Below are 27,835 nucleotides of genomic sequence, written 5' to 3'. Positions count from 1 at the left end.
TGGGTCCGGTGGAATATGGCAGTATATGTGATAGGACTAGATTCTTGGATTTACTGAGACAATATGGGTTCTAAAAATGCAAAGATGGGCCTTGGACCCGGTACCTCTACTCATCAATATATGTCTTTGACAATTTAAATGAATCCATAAAGAATTTATACTTTTTTTTAATAACAATGGCAAAGAAAAGCAGCAAATCCTACACTGAGATGTGTCAGTTTGAGTCATTACAACATACACAGTGCTGTATGAACTGTCAGGTTTGTGCATATGAAAGCTTCCTACTTCAAAACATGGTTTAGTTCCTGCTAGAGTTGGATATTTTTTTCATAAACATAGATTTTTGTTCATTTTTTATGCATTTAAATATAAAAAAAACATGTTTTCATGAAAAGAGTTAGACTTCCTTTATCACACTTTAATCAAATAGAAAGATTACTCCTAATATCCAACCATATTAATGTTGTTAATCCAGAGAAACAGTTAACATATCATCAGTTAAATCTTATCTTTGGTGATTCTTGGATTAAGATGCACCTGAGCTGCTGAGAACTGGAGCAGGCAAACAGGTCTCACTCTGAGATTGCACATGAAACACAAATGGGTTAGAGAGCACACCAAATGATTAGCCTGAACGCTGACCGTGATTCTGAGCAGAAAATGGAGTAATTTTAGTACTGTTTGTGTGTTTACAAATACCTCGAGGTGTTTTGTGAGTCACTGCCTGTTCTGAAGAGGAGATTTTCTGAGTAAGACTTTTACAGAATGACAGAAAGGAAATATCCAAAGAGAGTGAGTGAATACATCTTTCCTGGAAGGAGGAATAATAGGTTTCAAGAGCTCTCTCAGGCAGCGGCAGTGATGCAACAACATGCCACTTCTCAGCATTTCTCTTTTCTAAATGCGACCGCAGTTTTCAAGAAAAGCACCGCTTACGTACCCCTTCCTCCTGTGTTTTCTCAGAACGGGTCACGTTAGATGTAACAGAGTTGTAGGTTGTCTTTGCACCTTTAATCTATACTGCAGTTCTTTCATGTCAGAGCCAAAACAAACAGCTGATGTTCGTTGACACGTCCTGTAGTTTGAAAGTTGATTCTGATACCAGAACTTTCTAAACACATGCCCCGAGGCTGCGATGCTCTTCTGCCTGCTGAGAGGAAATTAGTTTCTCTGCAGTTTGTGAACATTTGCCCCGCTGCTGCTGTGAGGTCGGATGCTGACGATGCTATTTATGACACACAAACCAAAACAGTTTGGTTATGTTCGCATGTTGGAAAAGAAAGGGGAGGGATTTTTTTGGGGAAACTGAGCCTTATTGATCTCTTATCTGGAGTATGTCATGATTTATTCATGTAAGATATTGTGAGACACGGCTTCATCGGTCTGTTGTGGTCACAGTGGACTTTCTATAATGCAGCATTCATGTTGGTCTTGCTACCGAGCTATCTTTCCATTCAATTCTCATTGTGAAGAAGTAACATCGGGGATATTAGGGTTGTTGTTGTTAGAAAACCATCAGCAGCAGTACGACTGTAAAATCCACAGTATAAGCTGCAGCTGGGTGTCTCTTTCCAGAACCATCCATCTTCTAAGATTGTTCCACTTATGATACTCAAACACATTTAAAGCTAAATCAACAAAGACATTCTACCTATGATATTTATAGTCACATTCATATAATATTATATATATTTAAAATGTTAGAAATTAACTTTAATCCATTTTTGAAGTATTATCAGTTCAGTTTTTACTGCCTGTATTCGGTCTGTATATCTGTCTCTCTGCTATTTGCATTGCTGTGCTTGTGTGTCCCTGTCTGCACATCCACCGGTGAAGATGACAGCTTGTTGACATTCTTCTATTTTCTAACTGTGGTGATTTTGGGAAACTTTGGGAAGCGGTTTAGTTGAGCAGCGGCCGAGTCGCTAAAGCAGTCTTGCATATGCATAACATTCCCCAGGACCGGTTCACTAACTTTCCCCAGGACCGGTTCACTAACATTCCCCAGGACCGGTTCACTAACATTTCCCCGGGACCGGTTCACTAACTTTCCCCAGAACCGGTTCACTAACTTTCCCCAGGGCCGGTTCACTAACTTCCCCAGGACCGGTTCACTAACTTTCCCCAGGACCGGTTCACTAACTATCCCCAGGACCGCTTCACTAACTTTCCCCAGGACCGGTTCACTAACTTTCCCCAGGACCGGTTCACTAACTTTCCCCAGGACCGGTTCACTAACTTTCCCCAGGACCGGTTCACTAACTTTCCCCAGGACCGGTTCACTAACTTTCCCCAGGACCGGTTCACTAACTTTCCCCAGGACTGGTGCACTAACTTTCCCCAGGACTGGTGCACTAACTTTCCCCAGGACCGGTTCACTAACTTTCCCCAGGACCGGCTCACTAACTATCCCCAGGACCGGTTCACTAACTTTCCCCAGGACCGGTTCACTAATTTTCCCCAGGACCGGTTCACTAACTTTCCCCAGGACCGGTTCACTAACTTTCCCCAGGACCAGTTCACTAACTTTCCCCAGGACCAGTTCACTAACTTTCCCCAGGACCGGTTCACTAACTCTCCCCAGGACCGGTTCACTAACTTTCCCCAGGACAGGTTCACTAACTTTCCCCAGGACCAGTTCACTAACTTTCCCCAGGACCGGTTCACTAACTATCCCCAGGACCAGTTCACTAACTTTCCCCATTACCGGTTCACTAACATTCCCCAAACAGCTCCGTCTTGACACCAGGAGCCGAGCTCCTCTGCGTGCACATACTACACTTCAGCCTCCGCTGCTCTGGGCGTCCCATGGTCCTAATGCCCCGGAGCAGACGAAGTGATAAAACTATATAAGTCCTGATTCTGAAGTATTTTGTGACTCAGCACTCAGAGACCATTTGAAATGAACAATTTTCAGATTCTGGAGTTTTGATGTCTTTAGATTCAGAGTCAGACGGCTCAAACATGCAGGCTGTGAACTCTCTCTTGACCTGTCAATCAAAGAGTTAGGCCACGCCCACACAGTCCTGAGAAATGCTCTGAACTGTAAAAGAAGCTGTTTTTGAACAGTTTTTTCCAGTGTTGTGGATGTTTATTTTCACTCGTTGTTTTTTTGAGGCTTGATTACACATTACATTTTGATATTCTATATGAATTTTAAATATTCCGTGTATATTTCCAGAGGCTTTAAATACCCCTGACATGCTTTAAATGAAAAATTATCTGTTATATCTTCATTCGATGGTGCCAAGAAGCACAGAAGCTGATGAAAAGCAAAATCACATTTTCAACAGAAGCTGCCGCAAGCAAATGAAAGAGAGTGCGAGCGAGCGAGCAGCGGTCTATCGACTCATGGATAAGGTTAAGAGAGAGAGAGAGTGTGCCGGTAAAGCAAACAAAGCAGCAAAAGTGAAAAATGAGAAGTTAGTTTCTGATTGTCTCACAGCGGTTATTCGCTTATAAACTCGTAAATGTTAAGTTATGTCTTTCTTTTATTGTCTTCAAAAAGAAATGCACCATTGCCTGGATCGTGATCATAACAACACGGGGGTGCGCTGCTGCTGTCGTCAGGGGGAATGAGAACTGTCTGCTGTTTCATGGTCGTATAAAAGGCTTCGTTCACTTTGACTGCTTTCTACAAATCCTGCTGTGATGTGCAGAGATGTGCACTGGTGTGTGGGTGCTTATTTGTGCTGTAGAGCTCGATACAATCAGTAAGTAACTTTTCATTCCTTGGATATTTTATTCAGGGTGGTTGTTGCTGCTCCCTCTCTTTACTCTCCCTCCCTCTCTCTCTCTCTCTCTCTCTCTCTCTCTCTCTCTCTCTCTCTCTCTCTCTCTCTCTCTCTCTCTCTCTCTCTAATTGGCTGGACCACTGTGGCTTTCTCATGCTCACTTTGCAGACTTGGGCTGAAAATCATGACTCTGTGATTTTCGTCACGCATCATTTTGTTGAGGAACTATTTTTTCTGAGAAACATAAATCATTCAGCAAAATAAAATCCAAAAATCTGAGGTCAAATATCTACTCAACTTTGAAGTTTAATAGTGAGTCCAAACATCCCTCACAGTGTTTGAGCTTACTCTGACCTTTTTGTAGCCGAAAGGAAGTCCACAAAAGGTGCATTTTGGTCTTCTAGCCCAAAGAACTACTTTACCCTGAACTAAAAGGTTCCTGTGCAGTCCCAGGAAGGTTATGCAAATCGGGTTTATGACGTATTAGGAAAAAAAACAAGTAATTGTAATACATCGCCAGGCCAGTTTTGGGCAGAAGGCAAACGTCCAGGTAGTCGAACCACTTGCCGGTCAGACCTGTTACCGCTGTTGTGGTCCTTTATCTTCTTGTAACCTTGCCGCAGTTTTTTTAAGCTTCTCTCGGACCTGCTTCCCAGGATGCCTTGTGTCCATCTCGCCGAGTCTTGCAGACATTTTGCGTACAATCCTGGTTCACTCATTGACTACTGCAACGCCCTCCTCACTGGACTCCCCACCAAACTCATCAACAGACTGCAAATCATTCAGAACTCAGCCGCCCGGATCATCACCCACACCAAATCATCTGACCACATCACTCCTGTTCTAACCCAACTTCACTGGCTCCCTGTACAATACCGCATCCACTACAAAAACCTTCTCCTCACCTATAAAGCTCTCCTCAACCTGGCCCCCACCTACCTCTGCGACCTCCTTCATGAATACACTCCCTCCTGCTCCCTCCGCTCCCTCCACTCCACCTCTCCTGGACTACTTACCATCCCATAGTCACGCCTCAGTACCATGGGTGCCCGAGCCTTCAGCTGCTCAGCACCCAGACTCTGGAACTCCCTCCCCCCTAACACATAAGACACACAAACTCCCAACTAAAAACTCACCTGTTCAAATTGGCATATTCCTCTAACTGGATACTCTGCACTTCACTTGTTTTTATGTTGATCTTCTGTTTTAATGATGAATGCTTTTACTCTCTGTAAGGTGACCTTGGATGACTTGAAAGGCGCCTCCAAATAAAATGTATTATTATCAATGGTTGTAAAATGAAAAAGTAAACACTGCAGCGTGCAATTGCAGTGTTTAAAACATGGTGGGTCCAATGAAAACGCTACAAATGCTGGACCAATCAGAAACGTGCAGCTTACAGGACCTGCCCCCCATGGTCCCGGGACCTTCAAAAAGTACTGCCCCCCCATTATCTACCCCTGAACTAAATTTAGACCCTGGGTCCACCGGTCGAAATGCACGTAGTTCCGGGGTAAAGTCCCTACTTCCGGGATAAGTTCCTCCCGTCAAAAACACCTAAAGCAGCTCTCCTGCAGGGTCAGTGAAGGCATCACATTATGATAATCATGCACTCATTTGAAGAAGAAGGGATACAGCACCATCCTGCAACTCAATCTGTCTTAATATAAAGTGGAGTCCGGTAGATGGAGTTCGATGTGTTTGCAGAGAACACCAGAGTGAGAGGAGCACTGACTTTAATGTTTTATCTGTCTGTGTTCCTGAAAGAGGAGACGAGCAGATGATTTGGATTCCTGCCTAATCCAAACAGCCTTATTGGCATTAAAGAAACGTGTCTCCAAAAGCCTTACGTGTAATCAGCTTAATGGTAAAACCAATGCAAGCCAACAGATGATAAAAGCCTCTATAATGCTGCTAATGACAGTTTAGTGCCACCCATTCAAATTACCTGATGGGAATCTTGTGTTAACCCCTCCCTCCCTCCCCCTCTCTCTCTCTCTCTGCCCCGCTCTGCTGTTGACTCTTCTCTCCCATTAGCGCCTTCCATCACTTGAGAGAGGAGCGTTTATCTCACGTTTGAAAACAGGTTTCTTTGCTGCATTCTCTTAAAGCCGATGTTGACTTCAGTACGCAGGTTCATGCATTCCTTCTGATTTGCAAAAAAAAAGAAAAGAGAAGAGACGTCTTAAACCTGGCTCACTGTTTGGTTTATTGATCAAACAATACAGCAGTCTAATCCATGATCAGGACTTTGATTGCATTCTAATCACTTTTTTCCACGAGGAAATAAAAAAGAACAGAGAACATTGAACACATCGGCATCTTCCTGTCAGGAGTAAATCCTCTGTGCAACACCCTGAACCTCAGCTGTATTACATCATCTCATTGTTAATCACACCCTGGTGTATCTGGGTAAATAGCCCTGTCAAACACATTTCCACACATGCTATGCGAACTCTCAGATTCACCTACCTGCTCTATTTGAAGCACCTCGCCTCAGTTCATTATCATATTCATATCAGCATCTCTCTCTCTCTGACTTCCTCCAGATGTTTTACATTGAGATATGTTTCTCTGTACGTCTGTTCCCATGCTTTATTTGTTTCTTGAGCTTCTTCTTCCCTTAAGCTCTGTGTGCACATGAAGAGCCACAACAACCTGCAGTCAAATGTATTCGATCAATCTCATTCCACTCCATATAGATCGAGTTTAACTCTTCTAAACACAGCGCAGTTTGAATGGGCGTTACTACAAATCACAGGGTATGGAGCAGAGCTTTGAAACATACATGAGTTTTTAAATTCTGACATATTATACACGTCTGTAGAGGGTTACTGTGGGTTGTAATCTGCCTTTGAACTTTGGTGTTCATGCTGAGGGTGAATATAAGCAGGGCTTGACATCAACACCCACCAACACACCAATTGCGGGTGGATTTCAGCAATGGCGTGTAACACAGTTACTCCCACTATAGCCACTTTGTCAGGTTGATGTTAATGTATTTATTTTTATTCATAGTCCTCTTCAAAAGCAACTAAAATGATAAACTATTTGCAATGTGACACCTTGACACTGCAGCTAGTGGAAACCATTACGGCCAAATTCCACCGGATCCGTGTCTAATCATCGGGTGTGCTCTCTAACCCATCTCCCTCTGATGTGTGTGCTTGAGCTCTCAGCAGCTCAGATGCATCTTAGTCCCAGAATCACCAAAGATAAGATTTAACTGATGATATTTTAACTGTTTTTATGTTGTGAAAAATATCCATCTGTAGCTGGAACTAGACAAAGTTTTGAAGTAGGAACCTTTCACATCTCCGAACCGTCACAGCACCGGATCTGTTTCTATTCTAGTCAATGTGTTAACTTCCACTGGATCCACTCTGTTGCATTCCAGCTTCGTCTCTGATCTGGCAGGTCCCTCCAGATCAGATACACAAGACTTCTATTTTTGCCGGATGCCGGAGCACGACGCATCAATCTCAATAGAGCAGATGGAGCGGGACAGGAAGTCAGGTTTCACCAAAACAAAATGAAAACATCCGGTTCATTTTCAGAATAAAACACTCTGTGTTATCACCAGATCGTGTTTCACTTAACTACAACAACAAACCGTCATGATGAGCGGAGCCAGGCCTGGAGTCAACAGGTCAGAGGTTTTCAGAGGACCAGAAAGACAACATGGATGAGGAGAAGAGGAGGAGAATCCTTGATTCCGTGATTATGACAGGAACACCTCGGTCTCATGACTGCAGCTGTTCGTTGGTCCTGCTCCGTGCTGCGTTCTGAAAACGCAACCTGTGGGTGCTGATGTATGAGAGAGCACGGAGTCCCGGAGGCTGAAGTCCCATGTTAGCCACAGTAGGTGGTGAGTGAAACAGTCAATGTCAAGCCTTGAATAATACAAGTGTGTTTCTTCAGAAAGGTACTTTATTGATCCCCAGGGGGGGAATTTAATTTTTTCACTCATGCTATTTTTGGACATGCTACACATACAGTTTTTTTGGTATATACATACAATCATGCCCACACATGCAATGAACATGCTTAGGGAGAGATGTAGAAGGATGTGCGCTGCCATCAACCAGCGCACCCCAAGCAATTGGGGGTTCGCTGCCTTGCTCAAGGGCACCTCGGCAGTGTAGGTGAACCAGCACCTCTCAACCCACCAGTCCACGTCCATACTGGGACTCGAACCGGCAACCTTTCGGTTCCCAAACCAAGTCCCTATGGACTGAGCTACTGCCGCCCCCAAAGATTGTTCCCATACCGGGAGTTGAACCCGGGCCGCCTTGGTGAAAACCAGGAATCCTAACAGCTAGACCATATGGGAAGAATTGAACCTTCAACCTCTGGACTGCCAGTCTGTCCTCTTAACCCTATAGCCACCTAGACAGTCTTCTTTTACAATTCTTTTTTTTAAAGGTGACATATCATGCAAAATGGACTTTTTAATGGTTCTTTACCTGAAATATGTGTCCCTGGCATGTCTACAAACCCCCCGAGAATGAAAAAAATCCATTCTGCCCCTGTTCTGATTTCTCCACCTTTCTGTAAATGTGTGTGAAACGAGCCGTTTCAGACTTCCGTGTTTTTGTTACGTAACAACAATATCCGGTCTGTCACGGAGTCAGAGCTCGGAGCTTGTTCAGCCCATAGACTGTATAAAATAATACTGAATCCCTCCCCTGTTTTTCATTACCTGCACAAATGTGTGCTAACAAGGATCTTAGGAGGGAGGCATGCTAGTTGTAGGCTGTCTTAATAAACACAAAGGTCGGTTTTACTCCCCACGTCTGCAGATTTGAAGATCTAGTGGATGATTTTTATTTGTCATGGATAAGTGCTAGCGCTAGTTAGCATAGCCACATAGCTATATGTTCATAGCTGTAGCTGTAGCTGTAGCTGTGTAACAAGACACACGTCGACATACTGACAAATAAAACAACAAGAAACACTAAATCTGTGACCAATCCTTCATAAAAGGTCCTGCTGCCTTTCTGGCAGAGGTCGGTTTTACTCCCCACGTCTGCAGATTTGAAGATCTAGTGGATGATTTTTATTTATCATGGATAAGTGCTAGCGCTAGTTAGCATAGCCACATAGCTACATGTTCGTAGCTGTGTACCAAGACACACGTCTACATACTGATAAATAAAACAACAAGAAACACTAAATCTGTGACCAATCGTTCAGAAAGGTCCTGCTACAGGCGCCTCTCCGTCAGGATCAGATTCAGAGGGTTGAAGTAACGCGATCTCTGAGCAGCCGTGTATATTCAGCCAACATGTAAACATTAGATCAACGTGCTGGAGAGCCGAGGCACATCCACTTCCGGAGGGGGCGTGGTCAGAGGGAAAACAGAGTGTTATGAAGAGGACTGAAGAAAAGGACTTTTCAGGCATGCCAAAATCTGATTTCAAAGTGTTTTTTTGAGCATAAACTTTAAAGACATGTTTTGGGGACCTCTTAGACCAATATATATTGATGAAAAAAGCGTGATATGTCCCCTTTAAGTTATATTTTTTGCGTTTTTCGGCCTTTATTGACAGGACAGCTGAAGAGAGACAGGAAATGTGGGGAGTAGAGAACGGGGGAAGACATGCAGTCAATGGTCAACCAGCCAGGAGTCGAACCGGCGACCTCTGCGACTCTATACGTGTGGCGCTTAGACCACTAGGCCACCAGCGCCCCTATTCTTTTACATATTTACATTTATTTTAAAAAAATTTGCCATGACCCTGGCACTAGCAGTCAATGTTTCTGTGCTAATCTGTGGAACAATGTGATAGTTACCATCCCTAAATGAACACAAACTAACATATCTTGTTTGCTGTAAGTTAAAAAGTGCACAGATGTGTCTGTTATTAGTGGATGACAGGTGATTTATTGGTCTGATTCTGCTCCAATCCAATCTTTTCTCTCACAGCAACTCCACAGTGGCACTTTGCCCTTGATAGATATTGAAAAACAGCACAGCACACCATGAAATATTAAAGGTAAATCAGTTCAGGGCAACACTTCTTAATATTTCTACTTCTTGTCTCAGTGTAGCATCCTGCAGGAGTAAGGTTTGTTTCAAGTCTGCATGCTAGGACACCTGTTTGCATCATATAACACACACACAAGCCAGCAGCATATTTGTTTGCTCTTTTGCTAAAAGTGGTTTGAGGGGAAGCAAGTAAGCACATGCTTTCAAGCGGCTCAGCGTGACGTCTTCTCAGACTCCGCTCTAATGACTGTTCTCAGCAGCCAAAGATAAGACCCAACGTCTCTCAGCTGCTGCAGCCTCTGAGTTACTCTTCATTAGAAGAGTGTGGGGTAATTAATTTGTTGGTGGCTGCTGAAGAGAAAAAGAAGTCCCCTGGAGCTTCTTCAGGGTCTCCTTTAAGCTCAAATTCAGTTTAGCATATTTGAAAAAAATAAAAACAGAAAATCTTCTTTGGGTTTCCAGCTTTCAACCAAAACTTGATGCATATTCATGTCCAGTGCCTTGGTTGTAAAAACAAGCAGAGCCTTGGTTCAGCTCTGGATTTTTGTCTGACAATGGAGGTGGATCGGCTGATTGGTTGAGAAGAGATGCTGGAGGAAACTCTCCAGTGTGACACTCTCTGCTAACTCTGAATACATTATCTCTCTCTTTTTGTTTCTTGTTGTTTCTGTGGGATGTTCTTTGAGTACAAAATTACACTTTGGGAATAAACTTGTCATTAAACCCTCAAAGCGCTTTGATGACAGGACACAGCTATTTTCTGCACCGTGTGGTGTTCTAATCGTCCAGGGAGAGGCATTATCTAATCGCAGAGGGAGTTTACAGTTTTTGAAGGGAGGGAAATGTAGCGTGATGTAAAGCTAGCGTGGAAACAACATTAGGGTGGATTTTCACGGCCTCGTTAAATATAGTGTTTCTCTGGGACTTTTTACGAAGTCGGCCGGTGTGACCCCTGGGATTAGTAAACCCTGCAAGGACTTTCACGCAGTTCTGTAAATTATAGGCGAGTGCTTGAGCCAAGAGGGAATGGGAGGGGGTCCAGTCAGCTCAGGAACACTTTTCAAGGAGGCTTCTGCTTCTTCCAAATGTGACAACAAACACAACAATATAAACACCCAGCAGCATCACATGATATCAAATAACAGCAGCACTTTTTATATGTTTCAAAAGATTTCGTGGTGTTAGAGATATAAGATTTAAATACTGCGCTCGTCAGATTTTGAAGATGGTGGATCACGATTCAATAACAGTGTTTTTACCCCAAACTAAACACATCAGTATCACAAACACAAATCCATCTTGAACCCACAATAACAGGTGCTTCCCTAAGCTTTGACTCTGTTGATCGCAGTAAACACACATACATTTATTTATTGGATGCATGTGTCTCTTTGCACTTGCTCCCCCTGCAGCGTGGGTTGTGTGAGTATAGAAAGAAACATCAAACAGAGCGAGTGTGTGTTTAGGGACTAGGTCTCTTGTTTCTGGACTGAACGCAGGGCTGTATATAATCTTTGTGTGATATGGTAAAGTCTACAGCTACAGCCTACAGCAGGCTGTGGGATAATGTCACCAACATTAAGCTACTAATTGATGCCACACACACCACCGCCTGCTGGTACCTGTGTGAGAAACACAGGCGTGATGAGAGTGAGAGAAGGAAAACTGAAGCAGTGTTTGATACTTGATTAAATATGAACACTGCAGTGCTTTTCTGTGTGCAAGGCTGCAGAAGTCACACAACAATATATTATAAAAAGACTTCCTTTACAGTTTGAAGTTTTGAAGTTTTGATTTTATTATTGTCATGCATGCAATCATATCACTTGTTTGAACTGACTTATGAGCAGTGGTAAAAATAAACTCTAAGCTAACTTCAATCTTGTGTCTGCACACAGCATGACAACACGCAATGATGTCACCAACAAACCATCCTCTGTTAAATTCGTTGTCGACTAATTTTATCGCTGACTTTTGTTGTCTACCTCAACGGATCGTTGCTCACCTAATGCAATGCAATATAAACACTAACAGACACTGAGTACTTTGATGATCAAACTACATGATGAGTCATTGGATGAAGTACTAAACCATATTAGTAACAAGGGTGTTTAAATGTCAATCAATCAGTGTTCATACTACTCAGAGAGAGCTCAATGTGTTTTGAGCCAAAACCCATCTTAAAGGTGACATATCATGCAAAATTGACTTTATAATGGTTCTTTACCTGAAATATGTGTCTCTGGCATGTCTGCAAACCCCCCGAGAATGAAAAAAATCCATTCTGCCCCTGTTCTGATTTCTCCACCTTTCTGTAAATGTGTGCTGAAACGAGCCGTTTCAGACTTCCGTGTTTTTGTTACGTAACAACAATATCCGGTCTGTCACGGAGTCAGAGCTCGGAGCTTGTTCAGCCCATAGACTGTATAAAATAATACTGAATCCCCCCTCCGTTTTTCATTACCTGCACAAATGTGTGCTAACAAGGAGCTTAGGAGGGAGGCATGCTAGTTGCAGGCTGTCTTAATAAACACAAAGGTCGGTTTTACTCCCACGTCTGCAGATTTGAAGATCTAGTGGATGATTTTTATTTGTCATGGATAAGTGCTAGCGCTAATTAGCATAGCCACATAGCTACATGTTCGTAGCTGTAGCTGTAGCTGTGTACCAAAACACACGTCGACATACTGACAAATAAAACAACAAGAAACACTAAATCTGTGACCAATCCTTCAGAAAGGTCCTGCTGCCTTTCTGGCAGAGGTCGGTTTTACTCCCCACGTCTGCAGATTTGAAGATCTAGTGGATGATTTTTATTTATCATGGATAAGTGCTAGCGCTAGTTAGCATAGCCACATAGCTACATGTTCGTAGCTGTGTACCAAGACACACGTCTACATACTGATAAATAAAACAACAAGAAACACTAAATCTATGACCAATCCTTCAGAAAGGTCCTGCTACAGGCGCCTCTCCGTCAGGATCAGATTCTGGATCAGATTCAGAGGGTTGAAGTAACGTGATCTCTGTGCAGCCGTGTATATTCAGCCAACATGTAAACATTAGATCAACGTGCCGGAGAGCCGAGGCCACATCCACTTCCGGAGGGGGCGTGGTCAGAGAGAAAACAGAGTGTTCTGAGGAGGACTGAAGAAGAGGGTTTTTCAGGCAGACCAAAATCTGATTTCAAAGTGTTTTTTTGAGCATAAACTTTAAAGACATGTTTTGGGGACCTCTTAGACCAATATATATTGATGAAAAAAGCGTGATATGTCACCTTTAAACCAGTTTAGGCCAGGCTTTTAACTAACTTGGGAAAATGTAACTATAAAAGATCCAACAGTGCAGTATAGTGCACTGAAAATTTAATCCTGCACTTTCATTTTGTTTACCATTAAAAAAACGGATGTTGACGTAGTGTGTGAGTAAAAACTCTCATTTGTGCTTTGACTTTATGGAGCTGAGTTTGGTGCAGGGAGGCTGTGGAGCCCGGATATTTGATGCTCAGGATGTTTTACTGCCACCCTGATGTGCTCCAGCTCTTATCACTGATATAATTCAGTAAAACAAAGATCTCATATCCACTCTGTTTATCCCTCCTTTGTGACTTGCATGACTAACTTCAAGAAACGTGTGAACATGATTGCTAGAGTTCATTTGTGTTCATCTTTGCATACGTCTCTCTTCCTTTTAAATGCAGTAGCGATCTAAACAAGCACTTACAAATTAAAACGTCTTCCTGTGATGCACCAGCAGATCTGATTAGCCAAACACAAAATGCATACTTACAGTCGCACACAGACGCAGCGTGACAACAGAAAGAGAAAGCAACACAGAGCCCAGACCAACAAACAAGTCCGCAGCAGGAGGAATCTCACCAGCTCAACATCCCATCAATAATTCAACAGCCAGTGGCGTGAGAGGCAACACAAAGAGGAGAACGAGGGAGAGGAGTAATGAGAGGGAAAGACAGAAGAGAAGGACGAGGCTTTGGAGAAGCAGAACAAGAGAAGTAGCAAAAGTGAAGGATGACTGAGGGATTCAAAATGAGAAACATTTGCGTAATGGTATTATGAGAGGCTGGGGTTTGACTGCAGGCAGATGTATTGTCTGGTCTCTGAACTGATCATCATTCTGTCCTCAGAGGAGCTGACCTCAGTGCACAGGCTCAGATCCTATTAGTCCAAATCACTTTGCCATAATTAGTCTCTCAGCAGTCTTCTGACCTCTGCTCTCTACATCTGCATACCTCCAATGTGACTGCCTACACCTCTGTGCTCACCTCAGACATGGAAATTTATTCTCTGTGTGTCACAGTCAGGCTTGCAAATCAAAAAATAATACCTGAATATTAAACTTAATTCTTGTTTTTTTTTCTCATTCTAAATATTTCTTGCCTCAGAGCAGATGTTAATCACACTGCTGATTGTTCTGCTCGGGCTTTTCACAGGCCCACAAATCCTCCTCATCCATCAGGAGCTCATTATGAGGAACTTATCCTCATTAGCAGGGATGTGAGATGGACAACTTGTCTCCATGTCTTTCCACAAAAGTGAAGGCAAAATGTTAATCAGTTAAGTGTTAAAAATCAGTGTTACTTTTTCAATTAACTTTAATGTGGATGTTAATTTAGAAAACAATTATCGACACCTCTAACTTCCATTCAATTCAGTTTTCTTTAACATCCTCATGTTTCATTGCCTGACTTCTCTGCAGGACCAAGGCACTGTAAGACATCTGATCTCTGCCTTGAGGTGGGAGCTGAGAGATGTGTGGACCAAGAATGACTAGGCTCTTTTTAAAAAGTAACTAATACAAACTTGACTTTTAGGCAAAATAACCACATCAACATAGCTTATCATGATATCAAGTAGGGATGTCCCAACCCCGATCTGAACTATCGGATCAGAGCCGATCTGGGCATTTTTTATTTGATCAGTGATCGGCATTTGAGCCGATCATCTCATCCGATATTTCCGTCCGCTGACCCAATTTGCAGCTGAAGGCTAACACACGAGTGTAATTGAGTGTTCTGAGTTCGCTTAACTGTGTATACATAAAGAGAAAATAATAAATGGGACATTGATGTAGAACTCACATGTGCACCGCTAGACACATTACCAGAAGAAAGCATATGCTCTACGCACCCATAACTCTCCAGGGACATATGGATACGGTTCACACCTTTATTGATAGAGGGAGAGGACAGTGGATAGTGTAGGGAACTTGGACAGAGTGGGGGACTGAGCCACAGGCTGGATTCAAACCCAGGCTGCCCGCTACATGGAGCTCATAGTACCCTATTACCCCTCTAGAACTCTACGCTCCCAACATGCAGGCTTGCTAGTTGTACCTAAAATCTCTAAAAGTAGTATGGGAGGTAGAACCTTCAGTTATCAGGCCCCTCTCCTTCGGAATCATCTACCAGTCAGGGTCTGGGAGGCAGACACCCTCTCCACTTTTAAGAGTAGACTTAAAACTTTCCTTTTTGATAAAGCTTATAGTTAGAGCTGGATCAGGCTTGGACCAGCTTTTGTCATGCTGCTATAGGCCTAGACTGCCGGGGGAACTGGCGCACTGACACACTGGGATCCTAGCTCACCCCCTTCCCCCCAACCCCCTCATCACTTACTTTAACTCTGCCTGTCCCATTAAAGTTACTAACCATAGACCTTTCTGGAGTCCCTGAGCTGCATTGTCTCGTAGATTCCTCTGAGCTGCCGTAGACGTCCTCCTGCTGCGGACGTTCTGGACTCCAGCTGATACGGACGTGCTGGACTCCAGCGGCAACAGCTTCTACGACTCGTCTCATCACTATCACCTCTCTCTCTTACTCCCCTCTATCTGTCTTTCCAGACCCAACTCAGTCGAGGCATGATGGCTGTCTAACATGAGTCTGGTTCTGCCTGAGGTTTCTGCCTGTTAAAAGGAAGTTTGTCCTCACCACTGTAACTAGCTAAATACTGCGATGTGCAATGCTCATGATGGATTAAGGTGGGGTCAGACTGAGTCTTACCCTGTCTTGAAGTTGGGTCTCTGTTCATAATTTGACATAGTGTGGTCTAGACCTCCTATGTTTGTAAAAGCATCTTGAGATAACATTTGTTGTGATTTGGCGCTATACAAATAAAGATTGATTGATTGATTGATTGATACATGGGCATGCAACTTCACCAGTAGGCCAAGTCCGCGCCCCAGCTGCCATTCTCTAAACCGACATGCCCTTAGTAGCTAGTGGTATGCAACAGGGCGTGTTTCAATCTCACTGTCACTCCTAAAATTGTGTTCTCTGTCTCGCAGCCTGATGCTGTCTATGATGAATCATACATTGTCTCGTAAGAGTTGCGTTCAGTGCAGGCTCGGTTTTAAGTGTGCTGTAATGCATGCACAGCAGTTTGGTGGGTCTCATATAGCAGAGCTTGTAAAACAGATTAGGAGTTTTACAACAATGCTAGCTGGATTAAGTTGAATGGAATATACACAAGACATATTTTTGTTAGAAGAAAAAAAAATTGGCAGCCCAACTCTGATCTCTTGTGCAACACAAATATTGGATCGGGACTGTATCTGCAAATATTCAATATAAATAAATCGGATTGGGATCGGGGGCCAGAAAAGCTGATCGTGACATCCCTAATAATGAGTGACTAAAATGACAGGAAGTGTGTTTACGTTTTTTGAAGGGGGATTTATATTTCAATTTGAAGTTTGACTCATGTCCCATCTGTTAACATGGAGGAGGCGGAGCTTATGCCCTTTAATGTTACTTCTTACCCATTGGTGGTTGCTTCAAATCTTTGTCGTCAGTCTTTCCATCCAGTCTTTGTAGTCTGGAATTCAGTCCTGTCGATATACACGAGTGCATCGCAATTCCCAAGTGAGCGTCGACACATTGGATTCAATGCGTGTTTGTTTTCTTAACACTGTGCTGCGGTAAAAGTTGAAACATTCACTCGTAGATACAAAATAACAAAAGGATGTGAATACTCTAGGGGATAAATTATTCTCTAACCACTCCTTATTATCGGTGTGACTTTCAGTTGATCAGATCTATCCTGTTGGATGTAATCGTGCGGTGAAATCATAAATCAATCCAAAGAAAGTTTTCAGTCTACAGCTGACCCAGTTTCTGAGAAACACAACTTCATCAAAGGGTGACCTCCACTGTTTTTCACTGTCTTGTAAAAAGGACTAAACAGCACTGACTGTTTTACAGTAACACGTTGCTCAGTAACATTAACATCCAGTTAGGACTGCTGCCTTAAAAGCTGATGATTTGAGTCATCAGTGGAGTTGACCCAGATTTAGACATTGCAGGGGCAACAGCAGGCCAGACTCTGAACTTTGCAGGACTGTCTCAGAAGGATTGAGCGCCGAATCAACATGAAGTGGTGAAAGAGAAGTGTAACTTTGATACAGACCCCGGGACGACAGCCTTCACCGACGTCTGGTGTGCTTGACTTTTGAGCATCAAGTCGCAGTGATGGTGGAAGAGATTCTCTGTGGGGTGGTAGAGTTTTGATACTGGATTAGGACCTGAATGCACCCTTTACATTTCTCTGACTGGATGTCTGATCGTTTTACAACACAGGGGAGGAACAATGGCATGAAAATTAGTCCTTTAAGTAAAACATGATACAACAAATGGCACATCTCTGCAAGTATGAAACTGAGATTTGAGTAAAAGAAAGATTTTCTTTATTTAAAATGAAAATGCTTCCTCCTATCTCATCTTCATGATCTGCAGCCACCGGTGACATGGATCAAGTTTCTCTCCTCTCCCCGTCCAGCTGTCACTGGCCTGCTGTGATTTGTCTGTGGCTAAAATGCCCGTTGTGATGGTGAGTTTGGTGACCGTGGAGCTTGTCAAACATTTCATTGATCTGAGCTCTCTTGGACACTGATCCCCTTCACCAAATGGGCTTAAAGTCTGAGGTTAACTTAAATTCACTGACCAGATTTACACTCCGAGTATGTTCTTCAGGCTAGCCCCAAGTGGGTTTTATTGAAAAATAAGATGTACCTTGCAAAAGTTGCAGCATAAGCAGTTTGTCTGAATTTACTTTCACAGTTTGATCTTTGGAAGAATTTGCTCTCATAGTTGTTTTTGCTCACAAAATATGTCCCCCAAATTTTTCAACTCTCCTTGTTCACATAATCCCTGTTGGACGAGGGTCGGGTGGAAGGATGGAGGATGAGTCTTGAGAGGCAGGACAGGACATCAAAAGCACGCTGCAGAAGACACAGAGAGATTCACGCTAGGTTCAAAGTAAGGATGGGCATTTCAAGCCAAAATACTATACGTTAATCCCCGGTATATATTCGGAAATTATTCGTAATTATAGTGAATCAGAAGAGCTAGCTCCCAGTTTTTTCCTTTTGCTGCTTAGCTCTCACAGTGGTCAGCCCCAGCTCTGCTCACAGCAGAACCTTGTTTTGATTGGTCAGCATGGCGGCCATGCGACCAATCACATGTGAGAATATAGGATACAGGTGATGGAGGGGAGGCTGTGTATCGTGGCTACATCTATTCCTTCTGAGAGGGTTAGGGTTCTTCTCCAAAACCAGGCAAATACTCACTGAGAGGAGAAATCTGATCAGCCCATCCAAGCTGAGGCATCAGATTTTTCTCAATGCCAACCTGATGACATTAATAATGTTTGCTCCAGTTTGGTTCTGTTTGCTTGAGTTTGGTTCTGGTTCTGTTTGTTTGAGTTTGGTTCTGGTTCTGTTTGCTTGAGTTTGGTTCTGGTTCTGGTTCTGTTTGCTTGGGTTTGGTTTGGCTCGGTTCTGGTTCGGTTTGCTTGAGTTTGGTTCTGTTTGCTTGGGTTTGGTTCGGTTCTGGTTCTGGTTCGGTTCTTGTTCGGTTCTGTTTGCTTGGGTTTGGTTCGGTTCTGGTTCGGTTCTGGTTCAGTTCTGGTTCAGTTCTGGTTCGGTTTGCTTGAGTTCGGTTCGGTTCTGGTTCGGTTCTGTTCTGGTTCTGTTCTGGTTCTGTTTGCTTGAGTTTGGTTCTGGTTCTGTTTGCATGAGTTTGGTTCTGGTTCTGTTTGCATGAGTTTGATTCAGGTTCTGTTTGCTTAAGTTTAGTTCTGGTTCTAACCCTAACCTTAATCATAACCCTAACCCTAACCCTAAGCCTAATCCTAATCATAACCCTAACCCTAACCCTAACCCTAACCCTTATCCTAACCCTAACCCTAATCCTAATCACAACCCTAACCCTAACCCTAATCCTAACCCTAATCCTAATCCTAATCACAACCCTAACCCTAATCACAACCCTAACCCCAACCTTAATCATAACCCTAACCCTAATCCTAATCACAACTCTAACCCTAATCCTAACCCTAACCCTAATCCTAACCCTAATCCTAATCACAACCCAAACCCTAACCCTAATCACAACCCTAACCCTAATCATAACCCTAACCCTAATCCTAACCTTAACCCTAACCCTAATCACAACCCTAACCCTAATCCTAACCTTAACCCTAACCCTAATCACAACCCTAACCCTAATCCTAACCCTAACCCTAATCCTAATCCTTAACCCTAACCCTAACCCTAAACCTAACCCAAACCCTAACCCTAATCCTAACCTTAACCCTAACCTTAACCCTAATCACAACCCTAACCCTAATCCTAATCCTAACCCTAACCCTAATACTAACCCTAACCCTTATTCAACTCAAACCCTAATCCTAACCTTAACCCTAACCCTAATCCTAATCCTAACACTAATTCAACCCAAACCCTAATCCTAACCTTGGGGGATTTTCAATAAGCGTCTGGATAGAAGAGTGACGAATCAATATTTTCAAAATGATGTAAGCAACAACAGTCTTCTCTTTTTTGTGTCATATCTCTTCCATTACGTTATTTTTGGACCTGCATGGTGTGCCTGACCTGCACGTTAGAGCGGTAACCTTGAACCTTTCAGCACTGCTCAGCACAGCCAGCCACAGTCTGCCTGTTAGTATTGCGTCCCATGGGAAGAAACATGTTCTGATGTACCTTGAAGAGAGGTCGGACCTCACGTTGAGCTCGTATGAGAGCAAAGAGACAACTCACTATCTCTCCTCAGACAGAAGTCCTCTTTCTCTGCCTCTTTTTCTGCTATTATGCGGAGGTGACTGGTGTTAACTTTTCAATACAGATTTAAATTATTCCTTCAGTCATAGACTTAACTATAGTAGCACCTTCGGCCCTTTCACAGGGGGACCTTTTTTGCTGAGCAGGTGTGGGGCCGGTGTAAAGTCAAAATGTGCCGTTACTGCAGTGTAATTACTTGCCTACAGCTCGGCACAAACGTAATGAAACTTGCATTTTCCTCTTTCTTTTTCGCTGCTGCGGGACACGACAGGGCACATGTTAAATCATTCACAACGCTGAGCATGAAGGAAGCCAACAGGCTGCATGGTTTTATGTGCAGATCTGTGGTTTGGAAGTATAGACAGAGAAGACTTTGTAAAGTCGAACGCTTTACATTCTCAGAAACTTTGAGGAGAGCGATAACTTACACATCTGAGGCTCTAATATGACGGTGCTAATGTACGAAAGCAGATTCTGTGGTTTAATTTCTCTCCATCCGTCAGTGTGGACTGGCAGCATTACAGCATGTGTCAATTATGTATCAGACTTTCAAGAACTCAGAATGACAGAGGTCACAAAGTCCATTTTTTCCTGGAAAGCTGAGAGACATAAAATCAATGAGGAAACGCAAATGAGAGCTGTCAGTGAAGAACATTTGTGTGCTTAAGAAGCTTTTATGATGGCAGAGCATTCGTTCATCACTGCCTCTCAACCTGCCTCATTGAGTTATGTCGATAGGTAATGACTACCTACAACCTACAATGGCTTTAAAATCCCCCTGAAATAAATCAGAGCTTAAAGGCGGGTATGTAGTTCTTATTTAAAGACCAACAAATCTAATACAGACTCAGATGAAGAGAGCAGGGTTTCCCACAGACGCCAAAGACGCGCAACCCTCACTGTCCCTTAAAGTGATTAAATGTGGCTTCATTTAGCTGTTCTGCAGAAAATGACCCTACCTATATGAGCATGTGTCTGTGTTTCCTGTGCCGTTATGAATTAACCTACTGCTACTGATGCTTTTTCTAATTAACTGTTCACTAACCCTAAACTTAGGAGTCATCTGACAAAAAGGAAGGCAGAAAACTCATTACATTTTCTAATTTCGAGGCTTTATTTCAAGTTAAGCCACTATTTTTGTTGATATTTTTTACTATAATGGGTTAAATGTACTATTTTTTAGACATCTCATGAACCCCAATTTGTGTCTTGTGACCCCCCGGGGGGTCCCAACCCGCACTTTGGGAACGAGTGTATTAAAGCATTAAAACACAATATCCCATTCTGTTGTTAGAAATGAAAGTGAGGATACTTCATGTGTTTTTTCTGCTTTTTGACTCAACATTTTTTGCACACCTTGCTTCCCTTCTGTTGTATTATTCACACACACACACACACACACACACACACACACACACACACACACACACACACACACACACACACATAAACACGAACATCAGCCTGTCCTCCCCCGCCTCCCACCCTTTCCCACTACTTCTTTTTCTGATCTTTAGAAAAATCCTTCAAATGTGCGTCATGAAGACTCAACACAACTCCTGTCTTGTCATGTCTCACTCATAGACTGTATGAATAATGGACGTAGTATCCGTGACGTCATCCATTTGTTTCTGAAGCGCTGTTTTGAGGTCAATCATCGGCGGCTGCCATATTGGAAATGTTGAACTCAACATAACTGCTGAGAGGTGGGCTTTGAGCCTCCTAGCTAACAGCTTCAGTGTTCCCGCCTGTCAATCAAGTCAGCTGTGCCTCTCATTGGAAGACTCGTAATCTTAATATCTTCTGAAATTGCAGTGTTATGAAAAACTTCACTCCCTGTACAGTGTGTGCCGATCGAGGAATGAGCTATCCAGACTACAGTCATTTTTTGAAACAGGTTGTAAACATGTTTATTTCTGCTGCAAAGATCGTCTCTTTTGAATTGGTGTGTATGTGGTTTCCGATAATTCTGGAGCCGGCCTCTAGTGGACACTTGAGGAACTGCAGTTTTTAATACTTCTGCATTGGCTTCAATTCTCACGGTCCGAGGTTACCACTTGGTCTCACTCAATAATACACGATCACAGCAAGTGGTCAATGGATTTGTCTTCTTTACTTTTTTGATCCAGAATTAATCAATGAGTTGGTAAAATAAAAGTCTGTGATCAACATTTCTACCCCTCTACAGCGCTGTATTTCCCACATCATGCATATTAAGAAAGAGTTGGAGGAAGTAAAACTTGAGCACCAGTTCATAACATTTTCAGCCGCTGTCCTGCTTTTTCCTTGACACTTCCTTGTTTTTTCAGAGACCCAAACATAGACATGTGCATGCTGAGCTTTGTGCAGCAGCGCTCTATTTACAGCTGTGCTGAAAACATAAACACACTCCTGTGTGCCCCCCGGCCTCGGCTCTGTTGATCCATGCTCAGCCTGACTGGCTGCACACTTCCTTCCTCACTCCTGATGAATACTGAGGTGAGCCGAGCCAAGCGGAGGCCAGGACAGCACAGCCGCCCAGGTGTGTGCCGTGTTTTTCAGTTTGCTCTGCAGAGATTAGGTGTCTCCCCGGACCAGCGGCTGTTTACAGCATTATTTTTGGAGATGGAGAAGTGGATGACGTTTTTATTTCACAGCTGTCATCTCAGCGTGGCTCTGCGCGCTGCTTCGGTGACACCTCTTCTCCTTCACTGTGCCTAATTCAGAGCGGGATGTTAATGGTTTGTGTGCTTCTCTGTAAGTGGGCTTTTGTTTTTTATTGCTTCTTTAGGAGGAACGGCTGCATCCCAGCACGTCCAAGATGTGTTGTCTCCATGACGACAGATTCTCAAGAGCTTTCTTTGCCTCCTCTTTTTTCTCCTCCAAAACACCCCTGTGCTGTTTCTCAGTGCCAGGGTCTTATCACACTTTCTGTCGTCCTCTCCCGCTTCAGGATAAATGAACTTCCTGTGAGTGTGGCAGAAAGTACGGATTAAAGTTGGCACAGAGTATTTCCTGGAGTGTTGGGTATCAATGGAGGAAATGAGCTGACACAAGAAATTTAATAAGAAAAAAAAACAGCATGAATGTGAGAGCCAGGCAGCAGACAGGCTGCTCGGCCTGTAATAGATGAGTGCTTGTGCATTCAGACTGTATATTTATATTTGAATTTGTGTTGTCATGATGACATGTTGTGACATGATTTTTCATTAGAAAGTCTTGTGAACCATGTGCGCCGTCATAAGACTGAGACAGCTCTGAGGTCCAATCACTCTCAGCAGATCACACTCTGCAGTCAGACTCGCTGCTTCTCATTTTCATCCACCGGGTCGATACTGATTGTGGTTTTCTCTGACGTATATGCTCATCTCAGCCTCAGCCGTCTCAGCGATTCTTCACACTGCCTCTTCAAATCATCCTCACAAGTTATTTAACTGCTCTGCTCCTCATTTTGTTTCAAATGTTTCCTCTCAATCTGCCGCCTACTCACCTTTCATCTATTCCTTTTCCAGCTTTCTCCTCCTCCCTTCTGCCTTCATATCTTCTTCACGTTATGTACTCCTGTGGCTCCATCCTGGGTTTGATTTGCGATGATATTTCTGCAAAGAGCTCATTTTACTCGGTTAAGGGAGCCATCTGGAACCCAGTGTGACTGATGACAATTTAACCGTTAGGGACAGAGATGTTGGACTGCATCCACATCAAAAGTTCAGAGCGAGGTTCAGAGATGCCTTAATTATCGCATGAAACCAAATTCTGACCAAGCGACAACCTCTGGTGCTGAAAAATGAAACTGATGTGGAAATGTGGAAATGTGCAGTTCCCTGAGTGTCCGATTGAGGCTGACTGCAAAAGCAAAGGAATCCCCAAGAGGGTGTCAAGGTTTACAGCAGCTCTGAACATATTAGGAAGGGTTCTGGTCCATGTAGCTCATTTCTTTATTCTGAAGATAGTATAAAGGCAAAGAGTTATGCATAATTCACATATTTAGGGGCATGGTTGACCTGTCTCGACTCCACCTCTCTGCTTTTTTTCTACATTGACCAAAAGTTAGCTTGAGTCAGCTTCTCCAACTCTCTCTTCAGTCTTCTAAATGCCTCTTGGGACGCCGTCTCATGGTGCAGCAGATATCAGGATTCAGCAGACCCTGCAACATTTCTCCAATCTGATGTTTGCCAATTTCTGTAGCAAGTTCAAATTACATTAAAGGTTTTTTGGCAGAACTCTGCTGTGTTTTAGCACCTCGGCTTCAAAGGTTGACACTCAGAGACACTGTTTTGCATACCACAGTTGAAAAAGTGGAGTTGGTTTTGCTGATAGTCTGGCCATTAATCTCTGGCTCCTCATTTAACAAACATTTTTACACAGAGGGGTGACACTAACTCAAAGCTTCTCTTTTTTATCCTCTATTATGCTGAGAAATGGTTGAGCTTGTGTTAGAATTGATCAGTAAAGTTTCCCACACAAACCCTTTGGCACAAACAACCATGCCACCTTCAAAGATGGATGAAACACCTTTCTTCCAAATCCTGATGCTTTGTCTGGACTTCAGTAGATTGTCCTGACTATTCCTTATTGCATGGAGATGCTGTGTGATAACATAACCAATGAAGTGGCTGGTGAGTGGTAGGGATGGGGATTTCAAGCCAAAATACTATTCGATAATCATTGGCATCTATTCAGCGATTATTTGATTGACCCCTCCTCCACTCACACACACACACCCACACACACCTTCCATTAACAGCCCGTTTGTTATGTTAACCAGCAGCAGAACGAGGTGCTGCTAGTAGCAGGCACTGACATCGCCTGTCTGGATCTTTAAGTTGATGCTTCTGTGATACGGCTTGGCGTGTATTTTTACATTTTACAGCCATGCTCAATCTCTGGAAATACATGTGTAGTAGTGTTAGATTCAGAAATGGAGAAAATCACTGCGACTGTCGCTAATGTTTTCTTCTTCTTTTGCTGTTTAATGCAGTTAGCAAACAGCTTTAAAGGTGACATATCACGCTTTTTTCATCAATATATATTGGTCTAAGAGGTCCCCAAAACATGTCTTTAAAGTTTATGCTCAAAAAAACACTTTGAAATCAGATTTTGGCATGCCTGAAAAGCCCTCTTCTTCAGTCCTCCTCAGAACACTCTGTTTTCTCTCTGACCACGCCCCCTCAGGAAGTGGATGGGCCTCGGCTGTCCAGCACGTTGATCTAATGTTTACATGTTGGCTGAATATACACGGCTGCTCAGAGATCACGTTACTTCAACCCTCTGAATCTGATCCAGAATCTGATCCTGACGGAGAGGCGCCTGCAGCAGGACCTTTCTGAAGGATTGGTCACAGATTTAGTGTTTCTTGTTGTTTTATTTGTCGGTATGTCGACGTGTGTCTTGGTACACAGCTACCAACATGTAGCTATGTGGCTATGCTAACTAGCGCTAGCATGATAAATAAAAATCATCCACTAGATCTTCAAATCTGCAGACGTGGGGAGTAAAACCGACCTCTGCCAGAAAGGCAGCGGGACCTTTTCTGAAGGATTGGTCACAGATTTAGTGTTTCTTGTTGTTTTATTTGTCAGTATGTAGACGTGTGTCTTGGTACACAGCTACAGCTACGACATGTAGCTATGTAGCTATGCTAACTAGCGCTAGCACTTATCCATGATAAATAAAAATCATCCACTAGATCTTCAAATCTGCAGACGTGGGGAGTAAAACCAACCTTTGTGTTTATTAAGACAGCCTACAACTAGCATGCCTCCCTCCTAAGCTCCTTGTTACCACACATTTGTGCAGGTAATGAAAAATGGAGGAGGGATTCAGTATTATTTTATACAGTCTATGGGCTGAACAAGCTCCGAGCTCTGACTCCGTGACAGACCGGATATTGTTGTTACGTAACAAAAACACGAAAGTCTGAAACTGCTCGTTTCACACACATTTACAGAAAGGTGTAGAAACAAAACAGGGGCAGAATGGATTTTTTTCATTCTCGGGGGGTTTGTATACATGCCAGGGAAACATATTTCAGGTAGAGAACCATTAAAAAGTCAATTTTGCATGATATGTCACCTTTAAGATACTCTATAGCCACCGTTTGGTGGCAATACCATATTACAACGGAAGCCTCTCCACGGTTTCGGCACGGACGTGGTCCGCGGATCGGTTGATGAAAAAAGTTGCGCGTGTTCAGGTGATGACCGCATGTTCAATCCACACTCACTCGTGAAGCGCAGCGGTAGTCATGGCAAGTGAAGGAGCAGAGGAACTTGTAAAAACCTCCTGCATCTGTTCTGTCACATGTATGGGAGCATTTTGGGTTTCCCTGTGAAATTGTTATTAAAACTTATGAAATTCCGTTGCGCACCCACTAGACACCCGGCCGTCTATTTGTGGTCCCCGAACTGTTATTCCTTCACTCTGTTTTGGTTGGGTCACCCCTTGTTTACCGGGACTTGTCTCCATGCCAACGATACGCAGACAGGCTGTTACTGGGTCACTTAGAGTCCACTGCTGCGAGTGCAATTTTTAACTTTCACTTTCGTTTATGGAGCGGTTCCATGTTGGCACTTTGCCAGCTGTAGGACCCTAGAATGAAACGGTGTGTTCCAAGTTTGCAGCTCAAAGAAAAGTGGACGGTGAAAATCAGCGATTGAAAGAAGAATAGAGTGAAACTTTTGAAGTTCCTCTGCTCCTTCACTTGCCATGCCATGAAATGCAGTGAATGAGGCAGGACTGGGCCCACAGAGAGGGTGCTTTGCACATGCAGTACATTTTGAGTTGAATGTTGTTTTTATTTAATGGGCAAAGTGTTTTACAAAATAAATGGAGGGACAAAGTTTCAGTGATCCGATCCGTGACTCAAAACCATGATCCGATCCGAACCGTGAGTTTTTTGATCCGTTGCACCCCTACTTGTGAGTGGATATGGTTGGCCTAAAACATGGTGTTCAATTTTATTATAATGCCAAAAAACAAAGAAACCAGTGCATGACGAACACTGAGCATGCTAAAAAGCCAAGTATGCATGGACCCATTCTTTTTGCCTATGTGCATAAATCTGCCATCTGTGTCTCCTCAGTCATGAAATAATGCTACAGACTGAGTCACCAAAAAATGTAGCAGAGATTGCCCAATGAGTCCCAAGTCAAGACATAGAAGTTGTCTTATATTTACATTGAAAATGTCCAGAAGGCATCAACAACATGACCATAACCCATCACAGATTTAAGTAGTCGGGTTATACACATATAGTCACCTCCTCTAGGTGTCATTCTTTCAAAATAAAGCTTAAAGGCACTATGATGAGTTTTTCACCAGCTGAGAAGCAGACTGACACCAACACTGATGCCTTTTTATGACCTTTCGAAGCAAAAAAAAAACCATAAACAACAACACTGATACCTTCTCTGTTGTCATTTTTAATGCCTTAAAGGTGACATATCACGCTTTTTTCATCAATATATATTGGTCTAAGAGGTCCCCAAAACATGTCTTTAAAGTTTATGCTCAAAAAAACACTTTGAAATCAGATTTTGGTCTGCCTGAAAAGCCCTCTTCTTCAGTCCTCCTCAGAACACTCTGTTTTCTCTCTGACCACGCCCCCTCAGGAAGTGGATGTGCCTCGGCTCTCCAGCACGTTGATCTAATGTTTACATGTTGGCTGAATATACACGGCTGCTCATAGATCGCGTTACTTCAACACTCTAAACCTGATCCAGAATCTGATCCTGACGGAGAGGCGCCTGCAGCAGGACCTTTCTGAAGGATTGGTCATAGATTTAGTGTTTCTTGTTGTTTTATTTATCAGCATGTCAACGTGTGTCTTGGTACACAGCTACGAACATGTAGCTATGTGGCCATGCCAACTAGCGCTAGCACGTATCCATGATAAATAAAAATCATCCACTAGATCTTCAAATCTGCAGACGTGGGGAGTAAAACCGACCTCTGCCAGAAAGGCAGCGGGACCTTTTCTGAAGGATTGGTCACAGATTCTGTGTTTCTTGTTGTTTTATTTGTCAGTATGTCGACG

General features: G+C 43.2%; 1 protein-coding gene and 1 non-coding gene across 2 annotated transcripts in view; one reads left to right on the top strand and one right to left on the bottom strand.

The window, feature by feature from the left end:
• The window catches only part of asic2 (acid-sensing (proton-gated) ion channel 2), a 515,108-nt gene that overhangs the window by 103,784 nt on the left and 383,489 nt on the right, over window positions 1-27,835 (top strand). The window lies entirely within an intron of this gene.
• Window positions 7,996-8,067, bottom strand: trnae-uuc. Its single transcript has one exon. It is a non-coding gene; the product is annotated as a tRNA-Glu (tRNA).

This window comes from Notolabrus celidotus, chromosome 20 (assembly GCF_009762535.1).
Source record: "Notolabrus celidotus isolate fNotCel1 chromosome 20, fNotCel1.pri, whole genome shotgun sequence".
Lineage (NCBI taxonomy): Eukaryota > Metazoa > Chordata > Actinopteri > Labriformes > Labridae > Notolabrus > Notolabrus celidotus.
The sequence above is the reverse complement of the archived record's forward strand: the minus strand, read 5'-3'. Positions and strand labels throughout refer to the sequence as shown.